This window comes from Dipodomys merriami, unplaced genomic scaffold (assembly GCF_024711535.1).
Source record: "Dipodomys merriami isolate MVZ:Mamm:240054 unplaced genomic scaffold, mDipMer1.0.p SCAF_68, whole genome shotgun sequence".
NCBI classification, from domain to species: domain Eukaryota; kingdom Metazoa; phylum Chordata; class Mammalia; order Rodentia; family Heteromyidae; genus Dipodomys; species Dipodomys merriami.
This window is the reverse complement of record NW_027206268.1, coordinates 4,032,030-4,042,216: the sequence shown is the minus strand read 5'-3', so window position 1 is coordinate 4,042,216 and position 10,187 is coordinate 4,032,030. Positions and strand designations below refer to the sequence as shown.

General features: G+C 50.3%; 1 protein-coding gene across 2 annotated transcripts in view; it reads left to right on the top strand.

The window, feature by feature from the left end:
- The first annotated feature begins 1,204 nt into the window (after window positions 1-1,204).
- Window positions 1,205-10,187, top strand: part of Pik3cb (phosphatidylinositol-4,5-bisphosphate 3-kinase catalytic subunit beta) — a 73,885-nt gene continuing 64,902 nt past the window's right edge. Inside the window, exon 1 of one of the 2 annotated variants that reach the window (XM_070005491.1) lies at window positions 1,205-1,378. The gene's annotated coding sequence lies outside the window, so the exon portion shown is untranslated. The remainder of the gene's footprint in view (window positions 1,379-10,187) is intronic. The other variant, XM_070005490.1, reaches the window with a different exon arrangement.

Below are 10,187 nucleotides of genomic sequence, written 5' to 3'. Positions count from 1 at the left end.
GCGTGAGCCACCAGCGCCCGGCTTAATTTTCTATTTATTCTCTCTCTCTATATATATACATTCTCAGTGGGGCTTGAACGCAACACCTTTGCTTTCTACTAGGCTTTACTTATAGATTCTGTGTCCACATGGAGGTATTCTAGGGGCAGAGGGTACCCTACAGGAGCTTTACAATAGGTAAATATTCAGACAAACATTGTATTTTTTTAAAAAAGGATCTAACCCCAGCCTTCACGCATTCGAGGCAAGCACTCTACCCCTGAGCTCTCACCCTGCCCCTAGCCCCACAATGCTCGTTTTGCAAGCAAAGTCGTTACATCTAAGCTTCTCAGTAAAGGCAGGACTGTGAAATTTCCCTGCTGCTGCTGCTGCTGCTGATGTAAGACCACAGGAAGATAAGGTAGACAAAAAGGGGGTGGGTGGGTTGGGCCACAGGTAAGGCTCCCTGCAGACAATTGCTCCAGGTGTCTGTATCTTAAACCTGGGAGGGAGTCCTGGGGAGGGGGGGGGAGGCTGGCTTGCGGGGGGGGGGGGGTGCAGAGCGCCTGCGCAAGGTCCTAGGTTCAATTCCACCCCCCCCCCCAGCCCAGGTTGACCAAAGAGGGGGACAAAAAATCTTGGGCTCTAAAGTCTTTGACGTGTCCTCCGAAGGGATCGTCCACCGCGCAGTCACGCCGTGGCTAGCTCTGGCCCCGCACCTCCATCCAAACCCAGGGGAAGAATCTGGGGAGCAATGAAGTGGGGAGCGGTGGTGGGGACGGGGAGAGGAGGAGTGTACCCAGGAAGTGGGAGAGGGAGGGCGCAGAGGCTCCCAAGACCCAGGACAGGTGCTTGGGGGTACTGTCCTAAAAAAACAACAACCCCCCGCTCGCTTGGGGAATTCCATTCGCCGCAAACAACCCCCCCCCACTCCCCGCCCCGAACCTGATGGCGGACCAGCCGGGTGGAGAGACGGAGCCGCCGGGCTCTGCGGCGCGGCGCGGCACGGCGCGGCGGTCAGCTGGTGCAGCCGCGGAGGCCAGCGATTGGCTCTCACGCGAGTGGGCGGAGCGATGGGCGTGTCCGCGCAGGGGAGGGCGGGGTTTGGGGGCGCGCGCGCACGGCGCGGGCGGCGGCGGCGGCGCGCGCGCGCGCACACGAGCCGGCGGTCGGTGTTTGGCAGCGGCGGCGGCTGTGGCGGAGGGAGCGCGGGGCCATGGCGGTGCGCGGCAGCGGCGGGAGGAGGGTGTAGTGCGCGGTGCGGACAGACAGGGGGTGACGGAGAGAGGCGAGGAGGATGGGGGCGCGGGAGCCGGGCGCTGGCGGCGGCGCGGGGTGCTGACGGCGCGTCAGGAACCGGCGGCGGCGGAGCAGCAGCAGCAGCCGCGGCGCAGGGCAGGTGAGTGCGGCGGCGGCGGCGGCGGCGGCTGCGCGGGACCCGGATGCGGCGGCGGCGGCGGCGGCGCAGTCGGAGAGTCTTGACTGGAACGCTTGTGTGTGTGTGTGTGGGGGGTGTGTGTGGAGAGGCTTGCACCCCAATTTCCTGTCAGCTTATGTGTGTGGAAAGGTGTGTGTGTGTGTGTGGGCGCCGCCTGGGGCTCCCCGAGATCAGCGGCGCCCCAAGGCCTCCGAGGCTCCGGGCAGCCCGCCGCCGGGGCGCCTCGCGGGTGGGGCGGGGCGGCCTTTGCCCCGGGCCGGGTCACACCGCCGACACCTCGGTGGGGGGGGGGGGGTCCCACCGTCCCCCTCCCCCCCTCCGACACCTCGGGGGTTCCTTCCCCCCCCCACACACCCCGCGACTCCCTGTCAGGTGCTTCCTTCTTTTTGTTTTTGGGTTTTTTTTTTTTACATTTATACGGAAATGTGTGTTGTAGGGAATTCCGCACCCGGGGGTGGGGTAGGGGGCGGCGCCGGGGCCTAGGTTTCCAATGCACCGGTGCATTCATTCATTCATTCATTCGTTCGTGGGTGGGTGGGTCCCGGATGGGGTGGGGGTGGGTGGAAGCCATGGGCAGTGTGGTCTGGGTGCAAGTGTGTGTGTGTGTGTGTGTGTGTGTGTGTGTGTGTGTGTGTAGAGGGGGGAAACCCCTTTTATTCCTGCCGAGCTATCTCTGCTGGTTGCTGCTGCTAACCTCAGTTGCTTAAACACAACGCCCCCCATAAAAGCGTGTCTCCTCCCCTTCTCTCTGTCTCTCTGTCTCTCTCCCTGTCCCCCCCCCCTCCTCTTTCTCTCGTGCTGGATGGAATCCTGAAGTGTCTTTTCCAAGTCTTGGTGAAAGAAGGCTGACTTTGGTCTCAGGTCCTAAGAGAGAAGGGTAAGGAAACCCAAGGGGATTGATTCAGAAGGGGTTTAGGATGGACAGTGAGGAGACACCTTGAACTTGAGTTGCTATTTATTTATTTATTTGTTGGTCCTGGGGCTTGAACTCAGGGCCTGAGTGTTGTCTGTCCCTGAGCTTTCATCGCTCTAGTCATCCCCTCCCCCCCCACAAGGCTAGTGCTCTGCTACTTGAGCTACAGCTTTTCTTCTCACTTTTTTTTTGGGGGGGGTAATTAACTGGAGTTAAAAAGTCTCATGATTAAACTGAGATCTGAGGAACCCGGTTCACAGCCAGCCCGGGTAGGAAAGTCTATGAGACTTATCTCCAATGAACCACCAGAAAATCAGAAGTGGAGCTGTGGCTCAAGTGGTAGAGCGCTGGCCTTGAGCTGAAGAGCTCAGGGACAGACAAGCCCTACAACAGACCCCCCTCCCCCCCAAAAAAAAAAGTTTTATGACTTTCTGCCCTGAGTTGACTTCAAACCATGATCCTCACATCTCAGCATTCCAAGTAACAAGGATTACAGGCATGAGCCACCAGCTCTGTGCTTGAGATGCTTTCTGTTGTCTAACCAATCTTAAGTGACACTTGAGTTAACTTGTTACAGAGTATAAAGGCAAGGAGAGTTTTGGAAACAGATTCCTTTTTCTGTATTGCTACATCCTTTAAGGGAGTGACAAGTGCTTGTGTAAACATCTCTGTGGGCAGTCTTGCTGTCTGGTGAAGTCACCATAATTAAATTAGATGAGTACTCACTTATTTTGAAGTACTGATGGATGTTTGGAAATATGATTCCTAATAAAATCATCTCCAGCGAGTCAGGGTTCTCAGCAGTTCATTAATCATTTGGGGATTTTTATGTTACAATGTAAGGTTTTATGGTAAAAGCAGAACTGGGTAAGGGACATACTATTTTTAGAAGGCAGGTATGGAACTAAAGTGAAAATAATTAGGTTTAAAACTGGAATTGTGTTCCCCTAGGCCAGTGTCATTTTAAAAATAAAAACAAACAACTTTACACCCTGATTCACATGCTGACTGGGACATTCTCCTTCATGGTGTTTTTCTACAAGTGAAGAAAATCAAGTTATGTTTTTTTTTTTTTTCTTTTTTTTCCTTCCTTCAATGGCCTGGCTGGGGCTTGAACTCAGGACATAGACACAGTCCCTTACCTTCCCTCCCCGCCCCCCCCCCCCCCCCCCCCCCCGCCCCACTCAACACTGGCACTCTACCGCTTGAGCCACAGCTCCATGTCTGGCTAATTGAAGATGAGTCTCATGGACTGGCTTGCCCTGGCTGGCTTTGAACTTTGATCTTCAGGTGTGAACCATCAGCTCTTGGCTCTCTCAGACTTTTTCTCCCTGGTCTCACTTTGAACTAAGATCCTCAAGATCTCTACTTTCTGAATGGCTAGGATAATAAGTGTGAGTCACTGTCTGCATCTCTCTTTTCCCTAGTAGAAGCACTAGTAGCCACAGTTGAAAGACTGAGAGAATTTACCTCTGGAGTTCTAGGCCTCAACCTGGGCCAGGATAGCAGGAGTTAGGCCAAGGTGCTTTGCCCTGTCTTTAGGTTCTGGGTTTTGTGTATTGGAGATTGAACTCAGAGTCTCATGCATGCAAGCACTCTACCACTTTGAGCCAAACTCCTAGCTCTTCCCCCCCATCCCCGTCCCCCCTCATCCCCCTACACCTCAGGAAAGGTCTCCACTAACCTTGCCTTGGGATCTCAGATGTGGACCACCAAATTTGGCTGGCCTCAGATTTTTCATTGATAGAATGTGGATGTGTTTGTGGCAGATAGATGGATGTAGTAGAAGGGCAGGGGGTAGATGGGATGACTGGCTATCACACAGTAGGAAAGGACCCAGCAAGTTACTAGAGTGTTCTGTCTTTTTCCTTCTTAGCTTTTATTGACATTTCCTTCTAGAATTCTAAACATCCCAGTGCCTGAGGGCTTTCGTTTCTCTACCTGTGTTTTGTTTTTTTTTTCAGTTGTGGGATTTGAACTCAGGGCATGGACACCATGCCTAAGCTCTTTTGTTTAAGGCTAGTGATCTACCACTTTGAGCCACAGCTCTACTTCGGGTTTTTTTTTTTTTTTGGGTCCGGTCGTGGGGCCTGAACTCTAGGTGCTATCCCTCAGCTCTTCAGCTCAAGGCTAGTGCTCTACCACTTGAGCCACAGCGCCACTTCTGGCTTTTTTCTTTTTGCTTATGTGGTGCTGAGGAATCGAACCCAGGGCCTCAGGCATGCAAGGCAAGCGCTCTACCACTGAGCCACCTTCCCAGCCCCTACTTCGGGTTTTTGAGTGGTTAATTGGAGATGAGTCCTATGGGGGCTGCTGCCCAGATTGGCTTTGAACTACAATCCTCAGATCTCAGCCTCCTGAGTAGCTAGGATTACATATATGGATTATATGGATACATATACATATGTTTATCTTTCTCTCTCTCTCTCTCTCTATGTGTGTGTGTGTGTGTGTATATATATATATATATATATATATATATATATATATATATATATATCTCCACATTTCCAGCTCTTCTTTAAATATTGTCAACAAACTATTAACTTTTTTTTTTTTTTTTTTTTTACCAGTCCTGGAGGTTGAACTCAGGGCCTGGGCACTGTCCCTGAGCTTCTTTTGCTCAAGGCTGGCACTCCACCACTTGAGCCACAGCACTACTTCTAGCTTTTTCTGTTTATGTGGTATTGAGGAATTGAACCCAGGGCTTCATGCATGCTAGGCCAGCACTCTACCACGAAGCCACATTCCCAGCCCGCACCTCAAATTTTTTAATCCATGGTCCTGAATTAGAAACCTATTTTTTTATCCTTTTAATTTTTTTTTTCGGTCATGGAGCTTGAACTCTGGTCCTGGGCGCTGTCCCTCAGCTCTTCAGCTCAAGACTAGCACTCTACCACTTGAGCCACAGTATCACTTCTGGTTTTCTGAGTGGTTTATTGGAGATAAGAGTCTCATAGACTTTCCTGCCCAGGCTGGCTTTGAACTGTGCTCAGACTCCTGAGAAGCTAATATTACAGGTATGAGCCATTGGTGCCCAGCCTGATGTCCATTTCTTTTTTTTCTTTTTTTTGGTCGGTCGTGGGGCCTAAACTCTGGGCCTGAGCATTGTCCCTCAGCGCTTCATCTCAAGGCTAGTGCTCTACCACTTGAGCCACAGCACCACTTCTGGCTTTTTCTGCTTATGCGGTGCTGAGTAATTGAACCCAGGGTCTCACCAATGCAAGGCAAGCACTCTACCACTGAGCCACTTTCCCAGCCCATGATGTCCATTTCTTAACCTATTATTTTCATGAGAGTGTGTCTCTGCCCCCCTCCCAATTCTGCTTAGGTGAAACATCTACTAGCCATTCTTTTTTTTTTTTTTTGGTCCGGTCGTGGGGCCTGAACTCTGGGCCTGGGCGCTGTCCCTCAGCTCTTCAGCTCAAGGCTAGCGCTCTACCACTTGAGCCACAGCGCCACTTTTGGCTTTTTTTTCTTTTTGCTTATGTGGCGCTGAGGAATCAAATCCAGGGCCTTGAGCATGCAAGGCAAGCGCTCTACCACTCAGCCACCTTCCAGCCCCTACTAGCCATTCTTAATTCATCTCTGCCTCCATCCCACACAGAATGGGTCCTCAACAAACCTCCATAATAGATTCCAAATATAGCAAGCCTCTGGTCTTGCTGATTTTCACACCATCTGGCCCATCATTGCTTCTTTTCCTGCTCCAGTGGCTCATTGTGCCAAGATTTTACCTTTTGTTTTCTCTTTGGAGATAGGGTCTGAATTACATAGTTCAAATGGTTTTGAACTTGCTGTATAGCCCAGGGTGGCCTCTAACTTCGATCCTCCTGCTTAGCAACCCCCCCGGTGCTTGGAATACAGGTGTGTATCAACAGTCGACTAAGAACTTTGTTTGATCAAAATCTGGCCACCTTCCTTTCTAGGCACATTCGTGCAAGAGAACATGGGTATGTGTGTGTGTGTGTATTTCAGAACCAGTTGATTTAGAGTTGTGGTCTTTGGGAATAAATGTTTCATATGACGTTTGTTACTGATTTGAGAACTTTGTCATGTTGTAGAACAAGACAGATTAACTCAGGACTTTTTTCTGTCCAAGTCTAACCTGTGATTGAAGAAGGGTGTGGGGGCTGAGAAGGTGGCTCAGTGATAGAGCGCTTGCCTTGCATGCCCGAGGCCCTGGGTTCGATTCCTCAGCACCACATAAGCAAAAAGAAAAAGCTGGAAGTGGCACTGTGGCTCAAGTGGTAGAGCGCTAGCCTTGAGCTGAAGAACTCAGGGACAGTGTCCAGGCCCAGAGTTCAGGTCCCACGACTAGCAAAAAAAAAAAAGAAGGGGCTGGGAAGGTGGCTCAGTGGTAGAGCGCTTGCCTTGCAAGCCAGAGGCCCTGGGTTCGATTCCTCAGCACCACATAAGCAAAAAGAAAAAAGCCGCAAGTGGCGCTGTGGCTCAAGTGGTAGAGCACTAGCCTTGAGCTGAAGAGCTGAGGGACAGCGCCCAGGCCCAGAGTTCAGGCCCCACGACCGGACCCCAAAAAAAAAAAAAAAAAAAAAGAAAAAAGTGGTAGTGCCTTAAGCAAGAGCTCAGTGACAGTGCCAAGGCCGAGTTCAAGCCCCACTTCTAGGCTGCACTGCCCCCGCCAGGCAAAAAAAGAAAAGAACATTTCTTGCCATTCCAGACAAGAATGGGAGAAAAAGACCCCAAATAGTTGCTCTTAGCTGTGGCTTCAGGTGTTTTGAGCTGGAAAGTACACATGGTCATGTCACCTAACACCCCCTGATTACAAGACAGTGCTTCTGGGTACCTAGGAGTGTTGTTATCCTAAAACATGGAGGTGCCATCTAGTCCTGTCCAGCACACTTCCCTTCTCCTTACCCCTCTTTGTGTTCTCTTGTCTCTTTACTCTCTTCCTGGCTCAAAGGAGAAGTCAGATCCAGACAGCTGCCGTCTGTGTCTCCTAGCCTTGGAACCGAACATCTCCCAGACAGTAGGAAGACTGCAGCCGCTCCGGTGTTCAGTTTTCACTCCCGGTTCTGCTACAGTTCTGCTATAGTTATTCTTAATTTCCCTGTCTCCTCATCTATCTTTTCTGTCTCATTTCCCTCGCCCTCCTCTCTCCTCTAAACTCCCACCTCAACTTCCCAGCTTTTGGGGAACTGGAATTTTCCCAATGTCCCTTCTTTCTTCATTTCCTGGTTTGAACAGGCAGTGCTGTTAAGAAGTACCTGCCACAGTCCAACGTCCACCAGTCCACGTGGTGAGATGGGCCGCTGTCTTCTAGCAGAACCTTTCCACTTTTCTTAGCGCGTCCGGATTTTCCATGCAGGGGGGGCCTAGCTGCGTTCACACTTCCTCTTTCGCTGCTGCTTCTCTACAGTTAGTCTAGCTGTGTGGACTGCTTCAGGCTAAATGTTCTGACTCACAAGCTTCTGGTTCAGCGAGGGAAGTGGAAGGATTCCTTGTGGTTGGGATGTGCTAGTGCTTTACCAGCAGGTGATCTGATAACGTAGATTGCTTTTCTCTAGTTAAGGCTAGTCTTCTGAGTCAAGGGACTAATGATTATTTTCTTTCTTTTTGTGAAGTAGTGAGTAAAGGTTTTAATTAAAAGCCATTTCTACAGCAATTGTTTATTTTGTGATGGTACAGGGACTTGAACTAAGGGCTTCGTGCTCTTGCTCAGCTCAGCCTTTTGTCTCTAGGCTGGCAGTCTTATCACTTCAGCCACAGCTCCACTTCTGGCTTTCTGCTGGTTAATTGAAGATAAGAGCCTCTTGGACTTTTTCTGTCTGGTCTGGCTTTGAACTATGATCCATAGATTTCAGTCTCCTGAGTAGTTAAGATTATAGGCATGAGCCACCGGCACCCACCATTAAAAGACATTTCCGAAAGAGGAATAGCATTGAGTTAAAAAAAACAAAAAACAAAAACTTAGTAAGTAGGCAGGTGTTGGTAGTAATCTTAGCTACATAGGGAGACGGAGATCTTAGGATCACAGTTCAAAGCCAGCCGTACAGAGAGGTCTGTGAGACTCTTTATCTCCAGTGAACCACCAAAAAAGCCAGAAGTAGAGTTGTGTGTGGCACAAGTGGTAGACTGTTAGTCTTGAACACAAAAGCTCAGGGACAGTGCCCAGGCCCTGAGTTCAAATCTTAGAACTGGCACCCCCACCCAAAAAAAAAGTGAACACCTTCTTCCCTCTCCCTCCCTCCCCAAAGGCCTTAGTAAGTAGTAATAGGGACTGTCTAAGAAATGTTGGGGATGACTGAAAGAAGATCATGCATACATGGCATCACATACCTTCTCACATTTATTTATTTCTTTATTTTAATGTTTTGTTGGTTATGGGGACTGAACTCTGGGCCTGGGCCTCAGCTCTTCAGCTCAAGGGGAGCGTTCTACCACTTGAGACAGTCTTCTGGCTCTTTCAGCTTATGTGGTGCTGAGGAATCGAACCCAGGGCCTCATGCATGCAAGGCAAGCACTCTACCACTGAGCCAACTTCCCAGCCCCTACCCTCTCACCTTCAGAAAAGCTGAGATTAACTGGAATTCCCACGTACTTACTTTACTGATATCACAGGGTAACAAGAGACCAATTTTGTCAGGGATTATGACCTGAAGTCTACCACTCCCCGCTTAACCCCTCTCATAGTTACCTCCTGCTAGCCTGTGTGCATTTCATTCCTATCCTTTTTTTTTTTTTTTTTTTTTTTTTGCCAGTCATAGTGCCTGAACTCTGGGCCTGGGCACTGTCCCTCAGCTCTTCAACTCAAGGCTAGTGCTCTACCACTTGAGCCACAGCACCACTTCCAGCTTTTTCTGCTTATGTGGTGCTGAGGAATCGAACCCAGGGCCTCATGCATGCAAGGCAAGCACTCTACCACTGAGCCACCTTCCCAGCCCCTCATTCCTATCCTTAGTTCTTTGGTACTCAGCCTTCCCAGGGCTGAGGGGATGTATGGCAGTGTGGCTGCCCCATTTATCCTCTTTACCTGGTTCCAGACTAAAGCAGTTAATCTAGAAATTTCCTCAGAAGATTTATAAATCTTAACACTGGCTTCTCTTAAAGCCCCAGTTCTAGGATCTTTTCTAAGTTTCTCCTTCCCAAGGACATATAATCTCCTTTTCCTCTTCCTCTTTTGTCCTCCCTCCCCCCCCCCCCCCCCACTCCGGTTGAGAACAGGGTCTTGGTATGTAGCCCTGCCTGGATGGGAACTAGAGATCCCCCTATCTCAGCTTCCCAAGTTCTGAAATTACAGGTCTGCTTCTTATTTCTTCATTCAGGGTACCAGCCTTGACTGATTGAGCCCATTGCTTGGCCCTTTGAGTGCTAACCTGGAAAGTCCTGGTTTTGTGGTGTTGCTAGGCCAGGTGTGTTACCAAGGGGCTATTGCTGTCCCAGTCCTCTAAGGCATTGGGGGCGGGGGGGGGGGGAATTGCAGCATCTCTTGCCCCTCAGCCTGGTGGCCCAGCTGTTGCAGCCAGTGGTCTCCCCACCAGGCAAGTGCTCATTTGCCTCGAGGGGAAATGTGATCCTGATTATCCTGCCTGCAGCAGGAGGATTACGTGGATTAAAGGAAATCCGGGGTAATCCAGAAGCTTTATTTTGAACTACAGTTCAACCACATTCCTAACCACAGTTTGTGCCTGCATCTCTAATAACTAATTTATCATATTTGCTAGCTGTAGCCCTTTTCCAGTCGCAGTCCTGTCATTTGAAGTCCGTGGCAGTTGCCAAGTGGCAGGAAAGACAGGAGAGGAGGGAGGCGACCAGCCGATTGCCTTTGTGATTTAGTGTTGACAAGGAAACCACAGTGCTTGTTGGACCTTGAAGAGCCAAATTCCACGAATTCCT